Source organism: Halichoeres trimaculatus, unplaced genomic scaffold (genome assembly GCF_033239565.1).
Source record: "Halichoeres trimaculatus isolate MK-OKI-2021-1 unplaced genomic scaffold, fHalTri1.1 fHalTri1_scaffold_10, whole genome shotgun sequence".
NCBI classification, from domain to species: domain Eukaryota; kingdom Metazoa; phylum Chordata; class Actinopteri; order Labriformes; family Labridae; genus Halichoeres; species Halichoeres trimaculatus.
In genome coordinates, this window is record NW_027437187.1 from 24,392,702 (window position 1) to 24,419,147 (window position 26,446).

General features: G+C 43.3%; 1 protein-coding gene across 1 annotated transcript in view; it reads right to left on the reverse strand.

Annotated features, from left to right (window-relative positions):
- Nucleotides 1-26,446, reverse strand: part of znf469 (zinc finger protein 469) — a 214,936-nt gene that overhangs the window by 23,638 nt on the left and 164,852 nt on the right. Inside the window, exon 5 of the mRNA XM_074677297.1 lies at nucleotides 18,800-19,031. The gene's annotated coding sequence lies outside the window, so the exon portion shown is untranslated. The remainder of the gene's footprint in view (nucleotides 1-18,799; nucleotides 19,032-26,446) is intronic.

Genomic DNA, 26,446 nt, shown 5'->3' on the forward strand with positions numbered 1-26,446 from the left:
TCTGTTACAGCGCAGTTACACTCCTGGCAACATGGTCCTTGAGAGGATCAAGCATCAAATTGACCCTTAACACAAACGAAGCCAAAGATGTACTTGATGTTGTGAGGAGTAATACGTCTTATATTTCACTGTCAAAAGGCTGTCAGGGTAGGGGAACTCTTACTGTTAGAGATGCTAGAGTAGAAAAAGAGCAGGGTAAGTAGAAATCTCTGCGAGGGGGAGGGGTGCAGGTGAGTGTGGGTGTTGGAGTTGTGTTGCTATTCCTGGAATGCTCACTTTGTCCCATCTAGACTTGGCAACAGTGGGGTGGACAGGAGCTTGGGGATGGCAGACTCCATCTGTGTCTGACTCTTTAAGTAGGGACTCTATGAGGGCCGAGGGGGCAGGGGTGTTTAAGATTCTTGGGGAAATGGCAAAGTGGGCAAATAACTCTTAACACAAACAAACCCAGAGCTTTAATAATGAATCTGTCGCTGGACTGGATGTTTTTGCTTTACTCCATGTACACTGCAAGATGAGGGTAAACTGCCTGAGCCGCAGACTGTTTTCACTACTGTCCTTGTCGTTCCTACTTTGGGTCATTGGACACTGCCTTGTTTTTCTACTTTAAACGCATTAAAACAGCACCCGATACGTCCATTCCTACCAGGGGGATAGAAAAACATTTAGCCGGCTGCCGGCTCCCTGGGCTTCCCCCCTCGGATGTCAGCCTCAGATGAGGGTGAGAAGAATGACGCTCTGTACGGCCACTGCAAGAGGCCATTCATAAAGCCACAGCTCAACCGCAGAGAGTGTGTAGCACTGACCCATGGTGGCTGGAACAGCATCAGTACTGAGCCACTCACTGCTGTCCCAACACTTAACAACACAAGTATTGATCTTATCCCTACTGGACTGGACAGTTCTACCTCAACAACATCTTCACTGATTCAGCAGGAGCACCGCGAGATGAGCACCAGGAGGGAGGGCTACTGAAGTGTCACTCTCAAATGGGTCGGTCAACACTTTTATGGACGAGAAGGTACACAAAGATACTCAACACTCTCACACCAAAGCTGCTTCAACCTGATTATCAATGCATCAGTTTGAGCACTGATCAGAACATCGTCAGAGAAATTGATGGAGCACTGAAGTGTATTTAACAGGACTAAACTAGGTTACAAGGAATAATCTTTCATTGATCAACAAATTCAGTGGACCTGAACTACTGTATATTATTTTTCACTCTCCAGTGCTTTTGCCATTTTGAACAGGAGGCCTTATTATAGGTCAGCGGCTGACTGGAGGCTGAGGAACAAACCAAAGCTCCTGGCAGAGCTCACGTTGTTCCCTCCAGACTCACTCGGGCTCACTGGAGACCGTTGCTGGAGGCTTGCAGAGAGAAAGTGGCTTCTGTGCTTCGACCATGCCTGCATATGAGGCAGGTGGCTGGGCCAAGCCAAAGAGAATGCTGTGTACACTGAAACATTTTTCCTAAACCCATGTCTTATGGAAAATGTACCAGCTCTGGAGCAGTTAATAAGGTATTGACGTAAAATCGACAAAGATAACATAGCTTTTCCCCCGCTGTGATATGTTAACTTTTCTCAGAGTGCATCGGATGAATGGGTGCGATTCTTCCAGGTCCATCTGACGATGCTGCACAAGAGGCCCGAATGCTTCTGACACAAGTGTGACTTAGCAGAGCCGCCCCCAGGCCAAATGTTAAAGAATCTTATGGATATTTCTAAAATTCAAAACACTTAAATGATGATTTTGCTGACTTTGAACTCACTTCAAGCAAAACTCATTAAAGGGCATTGTTTATGATAAGATATGATCCCTGCAGTTTTGTTAGTGTGTCATCAGCCACAGTTGCCCCCCTTTTACATAGATGATAAGGCCTGATTTGGGCACAGCATTTGGATGTGGATGCTCTTCATGCAAGCTGGAGTAATCCTGTCCTCCATCTCATGAATCATACTTTCCCTCTCCTTCCTATTTTTACAGCTGCCGTGCATCTAGATCTGCTCAAACGCTTTACTCCTCGGTGACTGAGAAAGACAAGAAACCCAGAGTGTTCAGGACTCAGGTTCCCACAGTCACTCCGCTTCCTCACACTCGCTGCATAAACAACCAGCAATGATTCCCTCTTGACCTTCAAACACACGCAGGCACTCGCGCCCATTGAAGTGTTTGTAAGTCTGAGCATAATGATCCGTGCACATGCATTACAGGAAGTTATCAGGGAACAATTGAGGATTTATAGACTCCCTCTTTCTTTTCTGATACAGCCAATTGACATCAAACTGTAGAAGGTTAAAAAAGTAAAAAGAACACGATGCCGAATTGAACCGTCATGTAAGTCAGCACTTTAAAACCATTAAAAACACAGTGAACTATTGGTTTAACAAAAGCCAGGACTTCAACCAGACAGGAAACAGTTTGTGAGGCACTTATGACTAAGGAACAGTGAGGGATAAGCAGAAATAATATTTCCTCTGGACTGAATTTATAATAAACATAAATCAGAAACAAAGATACACACAAGGAGAAGAAAGAATTCAAGTGTACTTCTTAAACGTTAAGTTTTCATTATTCTCTGATTTTGGTGTGTCACATTTCTGACACCTTGTTTACTTAAAGTCAGTGACACAAATGAAACAGCTACAGTAAAGGTTCCTGTGGAGCTCACCAGTTTCTTTGCTGTCAGAGCCGTGAACATCATCCAGATTAAAACACATCATCATGAGAAAAAGATAGCACAATGATTGGTGTGTTGCTGGTGTTGCACTCACAAGCAGCTCTGATGAATAAACCATTCGGTCGAGCTGTTGGGACTGAAAGCCCTGTCTTGGTCAATTAAAAATCTGAGGCAGAGAGACGAGCTAGAGTCTGTAACCCCTCCGCCTTTGACCCCCCTCGGCTCAGCAATGCATTTCTTCTTCTGCCTCCATGCAGCTCTGCTAGAGAAAAAAACAGCAGTCTGGGCTGTGGTCTCTCTTTTGCCCTTTTGCCCTGGCTTCAATTTGTCATGCCAGCATCGCGTGCCCAACCATTTGTGTTGGCACAGGCAGCATCGCCGGGGCAGCAGGAAGGCCATTAATCTAGGGCTATTGGGTCTTTAGGGACTTTGTGAGGACCATTGGTCACCGAAACACACCCTGATCTTGGTCAAAGATGCAGTCAGAAATAGGAGCCATAATTTAGGAAATGTGTATAAATATTTGAATGTGCAGGAAAACAAATATAAACCCTTCACATTTTAAATGACCTTTTGTATGTCTTTGATCCTTTCCCCCTGTTCTTTTTCCTCCCACTGAGGACTGGCTACAGCAAATTAAATTAAAATCCAACCACTAGACATTGCTCTCCTGTGTTCACCAGAGGGGAGAGAAATTCAGGAACAACAGAAAACAGTGAACCAAAAACCTCCAGGCAGAGCCTAAACCTTACTGTGAGTGCACAAATCAAATCATTGCTTCGTTCTTCACCACTGAGCTCCTCTATATAGATTAAATGGAGTTTTTATGCCCTCATACATTGTCAGGTCATGCACTAAGAAATATGTGGAGGAGTAAATACATCCATGAGCCAAGAAAAAAGAAACATACAGACATATTTTTTCCCTGATTGATACTTTTTATTAGTCATGATAGGATTTTCTCTCCACCCCTTATCCTTTTTGCTATCAGGCAGCCAAGCAGATTGTGGTGAGTTATTAGAATTAAATATAAGTTTGTAAAATTTTGAGATGATTTAAAGATAAAAATATTGCCAAAGCTTAAAGGTAGGGTCTGCATGATTCCTTACAGATGAAATGTCAACTTTGACAGAAATAATGCTGCTCAAATGTCACTTCTGGGCCTCTATACATGAGTGGCTGTGTCTGTCTCTGGTATCTGCCTCGAACCCTCTCCTCTGCCTGTATGTTGATGTTTTTCTTGTTTCTGGGCAGAGAGTAAGCGTGACTACCTTAGCCAATCATAGAGCACCTAAGTGACTTTGCAGGCTGATTAGCAGGTGAGTTAGGATAGTGGACATAATGCAGTGCAAGAAAAACAACCAAAGTGAAACAAAAAACCAAACAGATAAAGCTTTTTCCTAAACCAGGGTGAAGCTTGGCTTGACTTCCACTGGCTTTCAGGCACTTGGAGAGGGGCACAGGACAAAGAGCACCAGGAGTTGGCCCTCTAATGAGCAGCATTACCCATGATCCCCTTGTGCTAACACGCTGAGTCTGGTGCACGGCTCTCAAGTTCCTCACACGTAGAAACACGATGCTGCATGTGGTTGCTAGGCTACTGTATGTGTTCATGTTGTTACGGTCAGAAGCTGTAGGTGTGCGCTGCTGCTTGCACTGAGCCAAGGAGGAGGAGCTCAGTATAAATTTTGTGTTTACTAACAAGTAGTGAAAATTCCAGCAGACCCTAAAGTCCCAGTTTTGCTGTTAAAGGATGGAACAAACTGTCAGGAAAACTGTATTGTGTGTTGGGGTTAGGGCTCTCTTTCAGCTTTTAGCATCCCCCGTCCAGCTTTCATTTAAAGCATCAGTCCAGGAAATCAGCATGTTTGTCTGTACATGTAACCCATGGTCTGGGTTGTGTTGGTCAGGGGCTCAGCTTCTTTTGTGCTGTTTTGTTTCTGTCAGACTTCTGCTGCTGCTGCTGCTGCTCGTACAGGCTTGAATAACCTCAGTGATGTAATCTTTCCTCAGACGCCCAGCTGATGTTCCATTGTTAAAAAAAGAGAAAAAAAGGGACTGGTAGAGGGTAAGTGCTCCTGTTTAAGGGGGAAAATGACATCATGAAAGGCTGATAAGGTATGTGACTTTAGAGGGGTCTGTCTGCCCTTTATCTGCCATGTGGGGTCATTGAACTTCTGCGACTGTATTCTTGGAAGCCAAAGCTGTCTCCTGCATATCGTCTAGGTGAATAATATGTAATTCCTGGCGCTCACAGTATGAGAATGTGCATAAAAAGAAAGTGGCTGCAGTCAGGATGACGGGATGTCTTCACTTACCCCTGCAGAGGTGGAAAATTGAAAGAGTTTAAACTGAGGTTTGGGTTTTTGAATGTAGGTCAGTGGAAGGTACAGCGTACTCACTATGTGATGAGTGCAGCGAATCTCACTGTTATTAAATGTGCCAGGTTTGTTCTAAATAGTTCAGTGAGACCAAACCATGAGCGTGTGTAGTCTGGGGGTGGTTCTAGTGTTGGGCAGGTTTGTTATAGAATAAGAACAAATACTGTCTGAAGTTTCCATAGGAGGATCACAGTGCCCTGCAGACAGTGTCTGGTATTTTAAGAACCCGTTACCCTCTTTGTCTTACCAAAGGTCTCTGGCACAAATGCCACAATCCCAGTCTCTAGCCTGCACTCACCTGTTCCATTCACTTTCCTGGAAGTTTGGGAAAAAGAACAACGTAACAGTAACAGAGCGGATGATGACACATCAGCCTGGGCAGCTGGCTGAACTGCAGTACTACAGTAGTGAGCTGTGAGTCAGAGGCTGAGACTGGAAAGCAAGGGAAGCATCTGAAGAATGGGTGACTATTTGGTGTGTGTGATTCACTAACTTGTGCAGTGAAGAGCTCTCAGAGAAGAGCTGTGCCACCAGGACCTGTAAAAGCTCATCTGTTATTCCACCTTTGTAAGCAATAGGTGCTTTTATTGCTGCACCAAGACTCACAAAAACCTCAGGGCCAAATAGGTGTGTAATGGCATCACACAGAGCTGCCTGACTGGCTGAGAGGGGAACAGTCGACAACACAGAAGTGTGTCGGCTCAGAGCTCCGTGAACTCATTCTCACACTCTTGAAGGCTCATCTGTCCCACATCTTTCCCACCACTCTTCCTCCTTCTGCTTCTTCTCTGTTTTGCCCTCCCACTTGAGCTCCATTTTCCATCTGAATCCCTCCCTCTTCTTTTTGTTTGGTCCTCTGCAGCACTTTGACTCCCTTTCTGTGGAGACAGACTCTTTAACAAGCCTGCCCCAGTGGGCAGTAGACAGAGAGGGGAGGGTTATTTTTAGTTTGCACCCAGATTAAAAGTGGAACGTTTTTCCTCCATCCTTGTAAAGAGTCTTCTTCCCTCTTTCACTGTGTAATGGAGTTTAGCATCTCTGTAGGGGATCTCGTGTTACCTCCCCCACACATACACTCCTCATCCCCCCCGCTAGACTCATCTAACCCCCCCTTGTCCACCAACCCAACACACTCATCCTCTCCAAACGCTGACATCATTGGACAGACCAAACTCCTTCCTCTCCCTGTGTCTCCCTGTGGGGGCTGTTCTCCTCTGTCTGAACACAGTGAAGTGGGTGAGTCTCAGCTCCTCACACAAATCAGTGAACGGGAAAAACAAGCCGTCAGAAAACACGCATCCGCTGCATGAAGAAATCCTGATATATAATTATATCTTCAGAGCAGTTCTCCTTGAATGACCTTTTTGCTAAGCAACACTTCCACATTCGCCTGCTGGTGCCTTACACACACACACACACACTGACACACAAACTGTTAAAAAGGGGCATTAAAAGTGTAAATCACACAACGACGTTGGGTAAAATTAGGCCAGCGCTGTATCCAGGAGTCTGGAATTTGACTAGTGAGCTTACTTCAGCACTTTCCTGTCTTGGATGAAAACCAAAGTCTGACTTTTCCTCCTGTCTCACACACAAACACATACACACACACACTTACTCAGAAACTTCCCACACCATGTGGATCACCTCATCTCTGGCCCTGAACTGGTGAAGTGAGAGGGGGAGACATGGCCCTCTGAGTTTTACTGGTCCTACTCTCACTGACCCATGCCAGGGTCTGAAGTCGGATACAGCTTCTGTTACCTTCCTGAAAGTTTCTCCTGCTTCTTGAAGATATTCTGTTTTTAGCATTGCAGCTTTTCCTGCACCCTTAATTTGAAGGAATGAGCTTTCAGGGAGTGGGTGATATTGCGTGGTAGAAGGCCTGGCAAGGCGCAAGCAGGAAATCTTTCATTAAAACTCACTCAAGGTCTGTCATGACTTCAAGCTCTGTGTTAGATATTTAATAATAAGTGACATAGAGCTGCTCTGTTGAAGGGTTTAAATGCCCTCCGTCACAGCCTGACCAAAGGGAACTTCATAAACCACACATAACAGGCAAAAACTGGAAAATCTGAGGCTTCTGATTGACAGCTGGATTTCAAGTCATGTGTGAACTTGATCAAAGATTTTCTTTTTGCCTGTGAACTTTCGTGATGGCCTCACAATGGAGCCTGAACAAAGAGCAAAGGGAGCGAGGGGGCTGTTGTAAAAAAGAGGAGAAATGAGCAGAGAAAGTGATAAAGACAAACCAAAGGAGAAAATGAAGTCTAATCACAGAGCTCTCTGCCGACTTACAGCACATCAAACCACTTCAAATTGCTCCTTCTCAAGCACATTTTATTGATGCTTTGGGAGCTTCACTTAGAAAACAAGGAACACATTGAAACTAATTGTTGATCACACGTGAAACTATCTATGTGGGATGTGTTACTTTATCTAAAACACATGTTTCAGCTGAGAGAGGCTGCTCTCCAAAGAAAAAGAGATGTACCCAGCTGATTTACCCAAACTCTGCTCGATCTTATCCTACCCTTCATCAGACCCATGGAAAACAAAACGTCAGCAAGAAAAGTGAAACTGAATATCTAAGGCTGAATGTGTTATTTTATAAGCAGAATGCACAGAAGTGCCTCTGGGGATGTGAGGAGCTGTATGGCGGCTCTGGATCGGGCCAATGCTGTTTTTGCTGTATTAGAGAGAAACCTGATAGTGAAACCTCTATTTTCTCTCCTGCTGCTCTTCTCAGTCTGTCATTCTCGCCACAGGAGGCGCCTGGACCACAGTAGCATTCTGACAGAAGCATTTTAAGGTATAAAAGAAGCGGTTGAGATGGTTTTCCATGCTGTATCGGTGGCTCTGCTGTCCCTGAAGCATCTCAGAACGGGGTCTGTGTTTACGTCTGGAGACAAGGCAGAAAAAATGGCACGGCTGAAAAGAAGACAAAAAAAGAGTTCTTCAGTGGCAGGGAGAGTAGAAGATACTATCAGTGCTCTCTGCTGATAGTGAGACAGTGCGGGGGGATTCCCTCACCTCTCTCCTCCAGGTCTGCGCCTGTGTCTACAAGAAGGCTAAGCTCCTTATACATGTTTAAGCTTCTCAAATAAAACGTAGCTGAGAGAAAGAGGCGTTTGTGGTCCAGGCGATGATCTTGCCTATTAGGGTTTGTATTGTTTGAAGAACTCTGAAAGCCCAAGGTTTCCTTTTTCAGATGTCCAACAGGAAAAGCCTTTCTGCTCCAGGGCTGCAGAGCATTTATGTTGTTAGCATACCTGGAGCTGTTTCTCCCGCTGAAAACATTCCCCTTCAGCCAGGGGTCTCTGGGAATCAAACTCAGAGGTGTTCCTTCAGTAAGCCCGGCTGCCACACACCATGACTGTTAGAGTTACATTTGATCTGCTTGATTCCCCAATTTTAATGATCTTAGACGCTTTGTGCTTTGAAAAAGAGCAACTCAGCACATGTAGTAAAAAAACAAAATCTTCAAATCTGTTTAATCCTGCTCTATTCTAACAAAGGATAATTCATAAATCCTGCATTGTTTACCTAAGCTGCTTAGCCACCGTTATGCATTAGAGGTAAAGTTGTAATACAGTGCAAACTTGCTTGGCTTGTGTGTTTTAAGCCTGCAGGAAAGAAAATGTCTGCATACGAAGCCGGGCTTATACAGTTACCATATACACAACTATGGCACAATGACACTGACAGAACCTGAGCCTTCAGCGGCTGTCCAGAGTCAACATCTCTATGATAATTTTGTCAGCACGAGATGATTTAATACTGTGTTAACATGTAGCAGGACAGCCTTCCCAGGGCAAAATAAACACCGAACACAACTCAGCGCAGCGCTGCACCTCACACTGATGAGGCCGTTGTTAGCCCGCTGCGAGAGGATCACTCCCATAATCTGTGAATACATCCGCCTCCACGGTGCACTATCTGTGTTTGTTGTATTTACTTGTAAAACCACTGTGGCTCACAGGGGGAAGCTGTGTTGGTTTAGCACAGCTGCACAAGCCCACTCAATAGATCTGGATAAAGGAGGAGGCTTTTGAGAGAAGCCCGTTTAAAAAAGACAAATTTCTAACATCTCACTAAGCAAATTGGAACCACTGAGCTTGAAATGTTGTACGCTACTGTTTGATCAAATGTACATTTGCAGTCCTGGCTTGAGGGGTAGCCCAAAGGGATAACCCAGATTCAAAACAGACCTATCTCTACTATCAGTGGTGATTTTCGGCCTCAGTGGCTGTCTCAGCGTTGATAGCATCTCTGACTGTCAATCTCCCGGTTGACATCAGATGCAGACTGAACCAGATTGGCAGATGAAGCTGCTCTCTTGGAGTTTCCTGCTGCTTTAACCTCTCCCATCTGCGTCAGCCGTCACACATGGTTCATATAACAAATCTCTTTCTTCTCCACGGCAGTTTAGGGCTACATGCAAACACGGAAATGAGATATACACTACTGTGCTGAGGCTCGATCGAGAGGGGTGGGCAACGATTTTTTACTGAAAGATGTAACTAGCAGATAGCCATGAGAGGCCACAAGGAGCCGTTTGAACAAAAACACATGTAGGTGTGTGCGTGTGTGTGCATGCAAGGCTGCAGCCACGGACAAACACAATCGAAAACAAACCTACACACAAACAAACACAAATGCTCTCACACATACAGTCAGTGAGCTGTGTTGATGGAGGTGACAAATCTGTGAAATCCTTAAAGTCAAATGGGTTCAAGATGCTGCATGAACTAGGATTGCAGCCACAGTAAAGTTACAACTAGCCTCTAAAAATGTTCTTACATTTTAACCAGACTTATTTGGTGATATCCTGTTTGTATGATCAGGGAATTTTATTCACAGCTTCACAAATGTGACTATCAGAGATGAAAAGTGATGCATTCTGCAAATAACCTGATTTATGGTTTCCATTTTGATCCCTAAGATGTACAACTTCCCAAAAGGCAAAAAAGAGAAGAATCTGAGGTGAAAAAAGCAAAACTGAATAAAAAAAGAGCAAATGAAAAGTAGATTTCAGCCAGTCTGACACTCCCCTCAAATGACAATGTTTAACTTTAATTCAAACTGAAGTTTGTCATTACTCCACCCCGTCACTTCACCTCCCATTTCTACAGCACAGCCACCTGTTTTAGCCCTATAAAACATTAGTGTATTACCCTTAAAAACCCAGGAGTTTGGCACCCAAAAAGCCTGTGTGAACTCAAAGCATCCTTCCTTCACCGTGTGACTCAGGCTGTGGCTCTTTCCCTGTTTCTTACAATGATAAGTTGATCTATTTTGTGAAGGGAAATGAATGAGAGGAAAATGCAGACAGCTAAGAGCTTTTCTGAAGAGGTTCGGGCTGCTGTAGATCAAGATAGAGAGAAAGAGAAATGGCACGGAGCTTCTGGCACTAAAAGAAAAATATGTGGCAATCAGACCATGGATTTGGCCGAAAATGGATGAATGCAGTCCAGCCTGGTGAAATGTGCTACTAAAACTTAATTATTTGCTCTAACTTTCCCACAGTCTTATCTCACATATGTTTGTAAGTGTGTGTATCATTGTTAGTATGCGAGTGTTTAAAGATTCAAAAGCTGAGGGAGCTCATACACACTCCTACACACCCTCCCCCTCCTCTGTGACAGACAGTGAATGTTTGGTTGTGCCAGCTGTGTGAGCTTGAGGCTGGGTGTGGGGTGTATACAATTGTCTGATGGTGTGTATACACAAAGTCATAAACAGAATCTGGAGCGGAAGCGCTGATCACCTTAATGTGCTTGACCTTATGACCCCATGGCTGAACTGTAGTACTTTCACTGTGCATGATAACGACCCGTATGGCTGTAGGGAAACGCAGGGTGCTACTCTGAACTCTGTGTGTGTGGCAGAGAGAGTCTGTTACAACACAGGACACACTTTTGGAGAATTTCATCTTTAGTTTATGTCCTCATATGAGAGCAGGTATAAATTATCCAAAAGTCTGTTTGCATGTCTATGCATGCAGAGTGTAAACATGTCTGTGTCCAAGTCTTTGAAGCTGACCACAGTGGCATTACAGTGCAGTGAACTTAAAACTAAGAAACAGAGAGACGCAGTGAAAGAGAGACAGACAGAGAGAAAGAGAAACAGAGAGAGAAAGAGAGACATTTTGGTGCTCAAACATCTGCTCTTATAAATAACAACTCTGGAAATACAGCCACAGAATTATATGTGTGCTCCAAAGTAGGACGACTCAAACGGCAATGCCAACTTGTTTAGAGAAGTCTTCCCAAAACAGATGAATAGAACAGGTAAAGCTTCGGCCAAACGGCAGAGAGAAGTAATGCAGCTCACCTGGATAAAAAGGCCATCATTCCACACAGGTGAGGCAAGCAACTCTTTTAAAAACACTCGAAAGCCTGCTTTCTTAGGATGACAGGCTCAACTTTAAACCTTGAGGATCTGCACCCTTAACACTCGTGGCTAAAACCAACAATGCTTTAAAAACAACTGTGAAATGCAAAGCATTGTCAGGGTTTGGATCTGTAGCTCTGTACAGTGTGATGTAGGTCACTGGGAGGACTTCTATACGGAGAGAGACTGTCTGATGTCTATATTGTCCAAACGCTGCTTTCCCTTTCTCTGTGCCTGCACATGTGTGTTCGTGTGTGTGTGTGGACACAACTGAATGGAAATACGCCCATCGTCTGCTAACACTTCATGTCATTCCAGCTTTCAACTCCTGAAGAGCCAAGAAGCCACTGTGAACTCCCTGAGCAAACACTGTGGAAGGAGCGAGGAGAGCGAACAGTAAGGGACGGAGATACAGCAAACATGCCCGTTTGAACCGGAAATATTCAGCAGGGTTCGAGCTTTGAGCTGTTTGAACCAGAGACACTAGAGAGGACCTGGCAAATAAATGTGTGTTTGACGGCCAAACAGTGCTGAAGGCAGAGCTCCCATGGGGAATCTGGCAGTAGAGCCTGATAGTCAGCTGCTGACTCTCCACTGCGCTGACAGTTTAAATAAGAAGACACAATAAGCTCAGTCATCGAGGAAAATATCCACCCAGCCTCTCCTTGTGAAGAAAAGGTGCTATTCTTGACTCTCCTGAAGCGGGGGAACAATGGATTCTTTAGTGCTAAAGGTGATGCATCATCAACTTTACTCGTAGATTTACACACACCATACGGAGTGAGAGACGGATCAAAAGACAGATTCATTATCCCATTCTTTAATGGCATGAGGTGCCAGGTTTACTGACTGACAGAGCTCATTAGAGAGGCATGAAAGTTTACACAGCATGTGACTCCTCTGACCCATAAAAATCCCAACATGTTTGTTGGTTCAGTTGAGGACATCATCTTTGGTTTACTGTATCGCTCACATTGAGCAGCCTCAGTGCAAGCTTCTCGTAAAGCTCAGCAGTATCTCTGCGTGTGATTGGCAGATTCTTTCAGTTATCGCTGAAACTGAGATAACCGCAGTGCCCGGCCACGTGAGATAAAATCAACACATAAATAAATTCCAACTTTCTAGCTTTTGTAAAATGTGGTGCCTTCTCTTTGAACCTTTTCAAAATGACATGTCTGTCAACACGTGAAATGAATGTGGTCATCTGTCCATGACACAGATTGCTGTGCCACGGTTGACAGTCATCAGTAGTCCTAGACACCAGCTTTGATGTGAGACCACAGCGCTCTCCTTTCCACCCAGTTCTCATGGCTTTCCCTTTAAATAGAGCATGACATCAGACTCCACACAGGTCTACCGGCCCCAGCCCAAAACAAATGTGTCCAAACAATGCCACATCTGGAGCGAAACGCAGGAGTGAGTAGGGGGAAGAGCAGGAATGTAGCGGAAAAGGGATTGAAAAGGGAAAGTAGTCCTAAAGCTGTTTAGCTCTAGGATCCTGGCCAACAGGTCTGGGGATGTGCCTGAGTTATAATTTATTGGTGATTCCCCTCGCTTCCCCCCTCAAAAAAGACCTGATGTCACAACTACAGGCACAAAATGAAGATAAAATTAAAATGGGAAACACTTCTGTCTTTCCTTGTGTAATACCTGAGTATTACAACATTAAACTTCTGCAGACAACCGCCAACACAGACACGTGTAAGGTTAAACAGAAAAACCTTAAAGTTCCAAAAGGTTGGTGAAAAAGTTCACAGAGAAAATCCATTCCTTTCCTGATTTGGCTCATTCTTCTGACTTGTCTGTGCAGATGCAGGAGGAGGTCTTCACAAAGTCTTCTCGGGCAGCCTGTTCTTGTTGTCACTGTCAGAAGCAATCAGAGCTGCTGGGTCTGCGTTCAGGCAGCAGAAGGAGCAGACGAGCAGGCAAATATTCAGGCCAATTTTCTGCCTGTTGGATAAAGTGTCTAATAAACACATGATGCCTGATCCAACCCTTATTTGTCAGTGGACACGTAGTAAACTGCCTACAATTTGACAGAAATACTGGAACTAATAGACAAGAATGTGTAGCGTGAATGCAACAATACACAAACACATAAAGTAGATATACACATATAACACACACACACACAGACATCAATCTGAGTGGATTTGTGTGGGAGCTCAGGGAGCTCTTTAGGTTTAAGGTGTGACCTGACAAATGGAGACGTACAGTAGGATGGAAAATATGCTGAATGCGTCCTGTTTGAAGAAGAGGATTCAGATAAGGAGGAATATGAAGACAGGAAGGAGGCAGGGAAAGAGCAGAATTATGGAACCAGAGGGAATCTCCTATCCCATATGTTATGTGTTTTACATCCCCACTGCACTGAGTCTGCTTAGCTCAAGTCGCCTGATCTCCTGAACCCTAGTTTTGGCTGGATTTCAGATGTGGGCTAACTGGATGGTCCGGCAGAGCACCACCAGCTGAAGAAGGCATGACTGAAGAGAGATAGAGGACTTAGTCATAAATCATCCTGATACAGCTTCTTATTTAAAAGCCTTCAAAAGTAAAATAATCCAAGCTGAAAGCAAGCAGGTGCTCTGAAAGTTTCCTGGCTTATATTAGAAGAGCAGTGTAAAAAGATTGAAGGAGACAGAGGCCTGCAGCTCTAATAATTTAACCTGTGATGCTGCACAAAACCATCGCTACAGAACATATTGTAGAAAATTTAAGAAAAGGAAACATCACCAATACATCAGGCATTAGGATTAGTAATTATGTTATCTGCATATTCAAAAAAAAGCATAAAGACATCCACCAAACCATGGCAGTGTGGGTCACAGAAATCTGCATCAAACTCTCCAGAAAAAGTTTGTGACAACTGACCCGACCAAGAGCAAAAGTTATGTAAAAAGTTTAACAACCAATCCTGATTTTATCAAAGTTTTTTTTTTTTTTTTTTTAATCAAAGTTTTTATGGCTAAGAAAATCTGGGAGGCCTGTTAGTTGATATTCAAATCTTATTTAATCCCATCAGGACAGCTATGACCAAGTAAGGACAATGTTCCTTCTGCTGATGCTGTTTTGATACAAATAGATATATCTCCCAACTGTTCCTGGTCGAATTTATAGGTTAAGGAACAGTCCAAGGAGGATACTTTACATTCCTTTTTGTAATAAGAAATGATAAAAGTGTTTGTTTATACCCAGAGAAAATATGAAGCAGTTCAAACCAACTCACTCTGTCATGGTTTAGCATTTTCTTTGGTTCAAACTCATTTCAGTCTGTCTGTTGGCCAAAGATGCAGGCTATTAGTTAAATAAGGGGTTGATAAGTTAGGGATCATGTGTATTGAGCAGCTTATCATGTGACCTAAAATCAGGACATTGTAAGCAGAACCAACTTGCTAACTGTGCGGTGAATCAAAATTATACTAAAGACTTCAATTCCCAGTCAAATTTCCACATGGTTATTGGTTATAATTCTAGAGCTTTGCACACCTTCAAAGTTAAATGAGGTAAACATGACAGCTATTCACTCTGTTGCTTTTGTTGCCTGCCCTTATGGGCTAAATTACTTTGGAATGTTCTGGAGTTTGATGCTGATGCCTGGATTGCAGGACAAGATCCAAAAGTAGGGCTTAAATATCCATGTTACTTAGCATAATAATTAGCATGCTAACAGAGACGCTCAGGAACTCCTGTCTGTGGGTGGATAAGATATGAGGTGTATGATCTGGTTGTCCATGGCGTTTTATTTGCTATAAAGAATGAATTGACCAATTAGAATCAAGTATTCCACACAGATTGATGATCAATAAGAAAGTTGGGTAATAACTTTATTCTGACGTGTCTGCACCATTAAGACCCTTGTTTAGTGACTGCTTGTATATTTTGCACTCTATGAAGACAAGCTGAGAGAACTGTGCAACATCAGATCATTGAATTATGATATATTTTAGGGATGCACAGTATATTGGTATCAGTATCGGTATCAGCTGATGTTGATCATTGTTTTTAACATATCGACTTGTGTAAAAGTGGGCTGATATTTGCTCATTAGCTGCTGGCCATTTTCAGAGCATCTTGAACAGGGGTCTCAAACTCATGCCAGGGAGGGCCAAGAGGCTGCAGGTTTTCTTTCCAACCAAAACTCCACCAGCTGATTTCACTGATTACCTCACCTTCAAGCAGAGAGCAGGGACTAATCAGTGAAATCAGCTGGTGGAGTTTTTGGTCGGAAAGAAAACCTGCAGCCTCTTGGCCCTCCATGGCACGAGTTTGAGATCCTTGTTCTTGAACGATCTTTCAAGACCCAAATAATATAAACAATGATATTAAACACCAAAACTACCCAAGAGGAGACCCCCTTCTTTTATATATCTCTTCCTGTTTTTGATCCAAGAAAACAGACAAAACACACTTTTTTGATTCATTGCATTCATCTCGGGCACTCCATCCTTTGACCCTCAATGGTTGTCTTTTGTCACAATCGCGCCGCTCTTTTTCTCTGAACTACCTCGACACATCAACTCAGATTGTTTTTTTTTCTTTTTTAATTTTACCAATATTGATATCAGTTATTGGCCATAACAGCAATATTAATATTGGATATTGGTATAGGCTGAAATTTTCATATCAGTGCATCCCTAATATATTTACTCATCGTTTAAGTCATCTAAGTATATCTCAACGAGTCATTCAGCACCATAGCACAGGTGATGAGGGGCAGATTAAACCACTGACAGTTCATTTTGTGGCTGTGCTCCCAGTTTCAGCTTTCACAACTGAAGTCTAATGAAAGTCAACTGAGGCCTGTCAGGAGGGAAGCACAGGGTCAGAGGTTATGACCTTATCACTCAGCATGGGAATTACGTGATGAAAAAAACACCTCGATCTTATGTAACGTAAGAGGCTGGTCTGCATTATACCCGCAGAGCAGCCCACAGTATGTCTGTTATTGAGACCTCTAGATTCTGAACCAAGCTCCATATTTAGCATGCAGAGCCTTACAGTCACGGCAACTGGCTGGGGGGTTATGACTAACAGTCTTAAGTGGGTTAAGATGAAAATGCAAATGTGTATTAATCATAAGAAGAAAAGTCTCTGTGTCCTCAGAGGGTTGAATCAGACTACCCGAGGTCATCTCCTTATCCACACGCATCTCTATGCACACTTTCCAGTTACAGTGAAGTCATCCTGCCTGCTTTTTCATCCAAGCATCCCTGTGGATTTTCTCTTAGAAGACTTCCTGTAACTGAGACCTACTGTTTCGAGTGTTGATCTTTCCATACTTCTCTCCTCAGTTGTCATGCATGAGCGTGGTGGAGGATAAGTTGGGGGAAGGGGGGTGTGGGGCTGTCAGGGAGTCCAGAGTTAAAGTAACGGGCGGTGTGAGAGGCAGGAGGTGGTGGCGGGGGTCAGGGGTCACGCTGCTCCGACAAACAAATGAGCCACCCAGTGAGGAAGTCAACAAGAGATGCTCTCCCCCCGCGGCCTTCTGAGCCCCTAGCAACAGCAGCGGCTGGCAAACATGTGTGTGACAAATGTGCCATCTGAACCGATGACAGGGTCTCAATCATCACCATATGGGGTTGCCACACAAACATGTCACATAAACACAGCAGAGAGGGCAGAGGAGACAGAGACAGAGACGGAGACGGCACAGACAGCAGACACAATTAAAGATAATGAGACAGTTATTGATAGGACGCATCCCGTCATGTCTCTATGGGAACAAACTTCCCTGATGTCTCACTGGTGGTCTGTTTACAGTAGAGACACACTCACAGCTGAGCAGATCGCTTCAGTGGGGTTAAATGTTATGATGACTCCCCTTTGGGGGACTCATGGGAGAGTTGCTGCTGTTAGCCAGACTACAGGTTTGAATTGAGGTTCCTAATGGCCTCTTCTGTCTTTCTGTCCTCCTGTGATACACACACTCACCAGACTGACAGACCAGATGAGGTTAAACCAGAATATCATACATGGCACCTCTGTTTTCCTCTTTCTTCTCTTCATTACTCACCAGTCCAGTGTTTTTAATCATTGTGTTTAATTTTCCACACTTTCATTTCATAACTCTACTTCCTGCAGTCTGTCTTTCCCCTATCTCATTCTTCTTTTCTGTATTTTCCTCTCCCTCTCTCTCCTCTCCCCTTCGCCAGCTCTGGAAAGTACATTCGCACAGTTCAACAGTGACACAAGGACCGTCTCCTCCATGGCAGACCATAGCTTGTGTTTTTTCAATTAAGCCCAGCTCCTGTACACTATTCATTTGGGAAACCATAATTCTCGTGGCCCAGCAGAAAAACTAATGGAAAGTCGCTTAGGCTTTTTTCCGGGAGAGGTATCGGAAAGACCTGCTCTCAAGAAGCGAGTCCTGCTAGTGTGGATGAAGAATAACAGCAAAGTTATACTGACTGTGAGGATACAGGAGGCGTTGATGGGAGGTGAAGGCCTCATCGAGGGGTACCAGGGTGCAAGAACTCATAGGGTGAATGAGAGCAGGAAGGAGGTGAGTGAAGGAATACAGATGGATGGATTTCCATGGGAATGTGGATGAAAGTGAGTGAGTCGCAGGCCGGATCTGAATTGCCCAGCGGGGAGGAGGACAGATCCACTGAAATCACTTCAAAGCCTGGTGTCACTGGGCTGCAGATGAGCACAGACTGCCTCCTGTTTCTTTTTTATTTACAGAGATGAGCCCCAATAGCCTGCTGCATCCATCTGCCTCAAACAGCAATCAACTGAGCAAATAAACATCTCCCCACGTGGCCACACGCACACACTCAGGTGCTGTGAGGCTGTTCAGCATTAAACAGCTCATTGAAGTCAAACTCTATGGCTGTATAACACAATAGTAAACCCCAGACCTACAATAAAAGTCATAAAGCTTTAGTAGTTTGACAGAACAAAAGCAACTTTTGGAAACTGCTTTCTGGAAACTTTTTCTAAGGTTTCTATCTTAAGTGATGTCCCATCCTCCTCCTCCAGCCTGACCCTCTTCCTTGACTGACCAGTAGGAGCCATTTGTCACCATTAACATAAACCTTTCAGTGCATGCTGACTCTGTCTGTGTCCTCATGTAAACAGTGCAGGAAGTGTGCAGACACACTCACACAAACATACAAAATATATATTTATGAGTGCATGGTCACACATGCACAAATCCAAACCTACCAAGCACTGCTCTATGGGCATGCATGTGAAGTGGGAGGTACTTCAAGCAGACAGCCCTCCGTCACCCTCCCTCCCCCTCCCCTCCCCTCCCCTCCTCCCCCACCACAACAATCAACAGAGACAGAAAGACAGTAAAGGAGAGCAGTGAGAGTGAGACAGTGTGAAGTCTTACCTCAGGAGTAAAGCTGGGGAGCCTTGAGAAGGGAAAGCCTCATGACTGTAGCGCTCTGTCAGTCTCCTTGTATCTCTCAGCTGTGTGGGTCGGGCTCTGAGACTCACACACAGGCAGCGCAGCACAGCTCAGTACAGCGGCGCTCAGCTCTGCTCAGCTCAGCACAACTTTACAGGCAGAGAAAGCAGCAGAGCCTCGCAGACCCCAGGCCCGTCCGCTCACACTCTGCCTTCTGAGGATGAAAAGAGAAGACTTCATTACCAGCTGTAGACCACGCCTCCACCCCTCCAGCCTCCTTCCCTCCCTCCTCCCTCCTTCCTTGACTTCACTACCTCCCTGCTTCACTTACACTCTCCCAGCCAGTAGCATGAGCCTGTCCCAGCCAAGAGAGGGGGAGCAGACTGCCAGAGAAAACCTCCCATCCCAGAGCCTGCCAGGGGTGTTCAGTGCACAGAGAGAAAAAGCCAGAAAGACAGAGATGAAGGTGGTATATGAGTGTATGGACTGTATTCACTAACTTGTATTTGTTTGTTTTGAAGATCTATATTTCTTTGGATTTGTTTCAGTCCAACAAGTTTTGCCAAAGAATCACTTTTAAAAGGACAGAGGAAGAATAAAGCGCATGTGCGTGCGTGGGTGTTAAATAAGTATGAAGTAAAACAAAGACGGGGAGCAGCAGCATGAGAACTAAATCTGGACTGAGAGAAGAGTGTGAGGCAGCAAGGGAGACAGAGGAAGGATGAAGGCAGGCAGGCAGATGGAAATAAAAACAGAGACACGCTCCTGGACCGACAGAGCAAGACGGGCGATCAATTTGACAGTTGTATAAAGAGAAAAAGAAAATAGACACACACAGACACACACATATATATATATCCAGGGCTTCTTGGAACTTCCAATTAAGACTTACTGTAAGACAGATCACATCAAAAGCTGGAGGAGAGGAGTATGACTGCATGTGCCGGCCTCTGGGGAATGAGGATAACGTCTGTCTCTCTGTTTGTGTGTCTATAAACCTGTCTCTAAGTCTCAACAAGATGTCAGTAACAGAAAACGAGGATGACAGTTTTCGTCCATCCTCAGACTGTCACCCTCTCTGCTTTTTCTTTTTCTTCTTTTTCTTCTTCTGCCAACGTGAACTCTCTTCCCCCCCATTAGACTGGGAAAATAGGCCTAAAAGCACTAGCTGTTTACTGTCTGTAATTATGAGGGGCTGGGTACACTGCACCCAGGCAAGCAAACTCTGCACCCTGCCCCCAGTGCCACCACAGATACACAAACCAAACTAAACCAGGCCATGGCACAGACAGAGGAGTGCACCACAAAAGAAGAGTGAATAAAGTTCAGCTTGGGACCAACTTGTGATTCAGATGACCTGAGAAAAGCAGACAAAGTGGTCCATTTTAGAAAACACTTACAGCTGCGCGTGGAGTTAGAGTTAAACGTCACTAAGGGTCTTATGATACTCAATCAAAAGACAGCTCTAACTTTAAAACAAGCCCAAAGAGTTGAGTTTACTTTTGCCTTTTTAGTTTCTGAAAAAGAAAAGTCAAGAGGAAATCAGAGAAAACCTTAATGTTGTATAGAAGCACCAGTAGATTTCAAGGAATTTAAAAGATCACATAAAGGGACAAAAGAAGCTAAAAGTCTGTGTAAGAAAGCAAGAATTTTGTCAGCACATGATGAGGTAAGCAGAGATTATTGTGATCTCTGGCAATCTCCCACACTAGCATTAACACCTACCCTCTCTGTGGCAAAATAGTGTCAAATTTAAACAGGTCCACAAAACACTACTTAAAGTTATGGGCTGTCTTCATTGCAGGTTGTGAAAGCTCAGGCCTGGGGTTGGCTGTGAGACTGCTGGAGTGGGTTTGACAGCAAAAAAAGGGGGGAGACAGACTCATTTCAGTGCACTTTATGGTAAAGAAACAGTAATCCTCCAAAAGCAGAGACACGGACAGCTCCTCTCTGCTGTTTCATGTGTCTAATCCAGGGCTTTACAGACAAAGAAAGGACTAATCCAACATCTGAAGCTGTTGTTTGTTTACTGTCGACTATGTCATCAAGTATTGTCATTATCTTAACCATAGTAAGCAGATCAAATGACTCAAAGTGGCCGTAAAATGCAGAAAATTAAAAGAGTAATGACAGGCCCCGAGTCACACTCTGCAGCTAAAAAGATGTGAGAGAGCTCCAGGGACTTAAACTGAGATTTAGGACTGCTTTTGAAGTGACTGGCAGGATTCAATACTCCATCCAGCCACTAGGGGTGGAGTTGAGCTGTGATATACTAAACAGTCCATTAACAGATAGGGATGAGGCAATGCTATGAGACTTTCAACTCCACATCTCTCACACTTGTCTCTCTGCTCCTGTTTTGAGACAAGATGCTGGGGTGAATGTCCTTGCTTTCTTTCCAACAAATGAGTTTTCAGTGAGAGTTTTGGGGTTTGAAAAAGGGAGCTGTTTCAATACAGAGAAGCTGAATACCTGTCTCATCATCCACAGGAACTTCAAGTTTGAGAAAATCTAAACCTGGCTGTGTCTGTAGTTGAATTTCAAAAGCCACAGGAAAAAGTCTGACAGTCAGGCATACCGCACGTTTGGCAAAACCAACAATGCAGAACAAGCCAAAGGCGAGTTCTGCATTAAAGGCATAAGAGAAACAATAACATTCAATGAGATTCAAGGTTTATGCGGTACATACATGACTCCAGGATTAAATCAAAGGCTGTTGTGAAATCAAAATTTCACTCTTAACTAGTGGAATTGAAAACAGAGTTGAAGTAAATGGAAAAAGTTGTTGCTTTCTGTATATTTAATATAGAAAACCTGTGAGATCTATCAAAGTGAATAAATCCAAGATCAACCCCTCAATATATCCAAAATGAATATGGGCATTGTTTGAAGGCAGCCAAGGGGCCCGTGCATATCAGGACACTAGTGGCTTGTATTATACTAGTCTAAACAAGTATTTTCAGTTCAAACCAGGGATAAAAACCAGTTTTATACTGTACCTCTAAACTCAAAACACTCACTCTGCCAACTGTCTGAGGAGTCTGAAAACTCTCTCTCACTCTCTGGAAGAAAAGTCACATAAAACACTGATTCTAAACATATAAAGTGTTTTAATGACATTAGGGCACTCTAACCTCCCCACAGGGAGTCACACCTGGGCCAAAAACTAATTAAATGAAGAATTATTGAAGGCAACAAGAAGGAAAGCATTCAATGTGCCACTGTACATTTATGACTAAATATAATCCCATAAAGATAAATATAGAAATGTGGGGAGATATTCTGATAGTCATCTTCCTGAAATCTTTGCTGAAGCTTGGCCACCAATAAAACTTGAAAATATTAAAGATCTAATTCTGGGCTTACAGAATGATATATTCATGCGGTCATGTCAGGAGGACAGTGGAGTCAGATATTACAGCCTGGCCGTGTGCCACGTTATGTTCCTTGAAGCACACATGGAGTCATAGTTTCAAGGTACCAATTCACTTTTACAAGATTTGATGAAAGTGCATGAAGCTGCTTAAAGAGCACGTAAAGGCTCAGGTCTGGATTTGATGCAATAATTGCTACAACTTGACACTTAGTTGATGGATTTAAAGCCTTTGAAAAACTGTTCAAGCACATTGTTGATGTAAACATGCAGAGGTTGAGGGAGAATGTAAAGGGGTCATTCTAGGCTGTCTTGATGCCCCACATGACTCTGTGTCTTCTAATAACAAGACAACTGGGTTTGACTGTGTTGACTACCAGACACTTAAAATGTCCATTATTAACTGTTCAGAAGATTCCCTACAGCAGGATTATACAAGAGCCGAGTCACTGAATGGACTGTGTGTCTCTGCACTCAGACAAAGGGCCTCAGAAAAATAAGACAGTGGGTTTCACCTCAGACACCGGTGATGGGGGCTAACCAAAAGGTCTAACACATCCATCCCCTCCCGCTGTCTGTGTAGCCTCTGGTCTCTGGTGCTGCCAGGCTGAGTGTCCAGTCTGAGCACTGGGAATTTCACACCTACAATGGCCATGACCAGTAGAGCACAGCCCATCACACCCTGGTGTGCCATTTCTGACCCAGAGAGCCCAGCAGCCACCAACACATGCTCTCCCCCAGGGCAAACAGGGGGCACCCCAGCCAGTGTAGACTTAGCAGCTTGGCGATGTGTACTCGCCCCGCCATGTGGACTCGGAGTGATGATGTTCCCAGGGAAACAGGGTGTGGGGGTTTGGGTGGGGAAGGGGTGAGGTTGGACCCTGGAGGTTAGAGGTGAAAGAGGAAGAGTTTAAGCCAGGGCTCAACTCAAGTGTGTACAGTTCTTGGAGAAGAATTGACAGAGTTGGACGTTGGTAAGGAAACGTTTTTCTTGTACTTCAAAATCATCTTCTGTGAGAATGTATTTGAAAAAAATCTTTAAAATATCTGCAATAACTGAGAAATGGTGAAGGATGAGGAACCTGTGTATTTAAAAATAAATAAAAGCTTATTCAGACTTGTTGAGCTTACTTCAAATTTCAAGGGAATCATTAACTTAACCTTCTCTCTATAGACCGATGCCTAATATCTGAGGCCCTATATCTGAGCTTTGGGTATATGCTAACGTAACATGAAGCTCCATGACAAAGATCTGTTTGTGTTATACTGTTTGATTTGGCAGCAGACTGTGACTAAATTACCGTACATCTGACAGACTCTGAATTTCATACTGACAGCATTGACTGTTATTACATTTTGTCTTCGATGTGGATCTGTCATGTCTCAACTTAAGTACAAACTCAGATTAGTGCATCTCTGGGCATGTTCAAGATAATGTGATCAAAATAACTGCAAACACAGACAGCAAATCTGTGATTAAAGCTGAACTCTGTTTCTTAACTCATATTACAAAATAATACAATCCTTTTTCCAAACAGTGGGTGCTGTGTAAAATATTAGAACAAAAAAAACAGAATTTGATGGTTTGCAAATTATTTAACCCTATAGAGCCCAGCACAGCATTGGTACTATAAGCATAAGTTTGGATTGGCGGTATATTTGAAACCAGATAAGACACATCTAGAAAAAAACATGTTTATAGAATGTAGTGAGTTAAGCTTTCATATTGCCCTTCAACATGTCCCAGAGCGCTGTTTCCTTCCACTGATGTAATTCAAGTGTCAACAACAAAAGCATTATAATCCAGACTACGGTCAGTCACATCACTTCCCACGTTGAATATTTGTCATCACACTTTTAACAATTATATTTTTACTTTTTTCCAAATGCATTTCTGTATTTTGGAAAAATATGTTAAAAATATTTACTGATTTATTTATTGCGCTTTATAATAAAAATTAATGGCGTTAGTCTAGACAGATATGAGTGTTTTATTGATGTGTAGCAATGACTTTGTGCAAAAAATGACACTAGAACATGCAAAATATGCTCTAGGCATTCTTGGTATGGTAGGTCATAAAAAGTTAAACCCCATTTATAATAGGAAACAGAGCAAAGATAAATCAGATGTTGAAAGCGAAAAATGTGATTGTTTGGATAACCAAGCACTGAAAAAGCTGTGTACTGTTGAAAGCAAAACAAAATACTTTGAGCACCAGCTTTCACATTGTTTGATTTGGTACAAAAAGGCACTTCAGAGAGGTACAGATGGAGAAACATTCACCACTATGTGAGACTGTGTAACCAAATGGTTGAACAATCTCAGAATAATGGTCTACAGTGTAAGCTGCAGAAAAATTGAGGGTTTGACACCAAAAGTAGATAATAACTTCAAAAGATTCAGGGTATTTGGCAACTTCTCTAAACACCAACCCATTTAAAAATTGGTCAGAAGCAAAATTGAAAACTGTCCTCAGGTCTGACAAATCACAATCTGACATTTTTTTTTAAACTATGGATGCTACGTCCACTCTGAAAGCAAAGGGTCCCCCACCAGTAAACTCCTCATAAATTAGCTTCTACTTTGGTAAAGTAATGTATATATGTTCCCAGGGGAGCTTACACATCTGGGAAGGCACCATTAACTTTGAACAAGGTATAAAAGTCCTGGAGCATCTTATGCTGCCTTTCTGACAAGACTTTGTGTATCCAAGCAAAACGATACCAAAACACACAGAATTTATTAGAACAGTGTGGCAAGTTTTACTACTTGTTTGAGTGATTTGAAAATAATCAAATGCCAATTACTTTGACATTTTATAAAACAACAATAACCCCACTATTTTGGCGATGGGTTGTAAAAACTGAACTATTAGATTTTCCTTTGAAGAGTCTTGGTATAAAAGCACAACACCTTTACCTGAAGAATGCCTTTAAGTTTCAACACGAACCTTTGAAGAAAACCTGTCAAATCTGGCTATGCTTTATTCATTACAAACCCTATTCATCAGACGTTTCCACACTAACTCAGTACAAGAAAGGACAGGGAGTCTGCTCTCAGGACACTTTAAAAGCCACCTTTTTGCTAATCATGTTCACACAGAGAAAACAATATAATCACTATGCTTTGCCTCTCTAGACTGGTGTGTCAGGCTGAACTGAAGCTAATTGAAGGGTTACCAACTCAAAATGTCATTTATGTGTGGATCACTGTGATAAAGTGATAAAGTTAAATGCTAAAACACATATCGATGTTTCCTCTTTGGGTCCCATCTTCCGGTACCTTTATTTTGTCTGATTAAAGCGTCTGGGTTGAAATAGAGCAGGCTGGATATAGAGCTGCCATTGAACTGTAGCCGAGCCACAGCAAACCAAACACAGAGTCCTCATCTGCACAAACAGGCCTTTCAATCCCTTGCCACACTTTTGTCCCATCAATACTTCACTCTTCACGGAGACCAAAGCCACCAACTCCAACCTTCCCTCTGCCCCCGTCCAAACACACAGAGAGGTGAATGGTGTCTACTGTACCGTCCGCCTCTCCCCTCCCTGTGGGGTAGCACACAGTTTGACAGGCCTGTATTTATGGCTGGCCTGAGACGTGCTGGAATGAATCATGAAAAGGACCAAAATCATCTTGCTGGATGTTCATTTATATTGAGAGTTGGTCAGCTGTGTTGGTCTGTGTGTGTGGCCTATGTGGAGAGAATGGGGCTTATGTGAGAGTGTGAGTGAGTGTGTGGGAGTGAAGGATTAAGATAAGCCCTCTAATGAGCAACAAAGTGTGTTTGTAACTCTGTGTTTATTATCCGTCTGTGTCTGTGCCCTCAAACTGAGATTATGTTCTTTATAAAGCCCGCCTGTTCGCTGGAAAGTGGATTAGATAACTTCCATGATGTAAACTACTGTAATTAATGCTAAGGTTTTAAAATCTATGGCTTGACGTTTGTTTTGTGTCCATCTTGAGAAATGCTAATGTGGTAAAAAACTTCATTCATTTCACAAAGGCCCTAATGTTCCCCTTTAGGGTTGGAAAAGGCACAAAACAGTCACATATGAATGTTGTTCATTTAACATGGCTGCTCCCAGAATAAAGGGTCAGCAGGTGCCAAACTGTTTGGTGAGTGTAGTGAATGTTCGCAGTCATTTTTGCAGGTTAATGTGCCACATGCCTATGCTAGACAGTTATAGTCAACTTTTCTGGTCAACTTAATTTGCATTTTGAAATCAAAATACTTTCAGAAACCACACTGCAA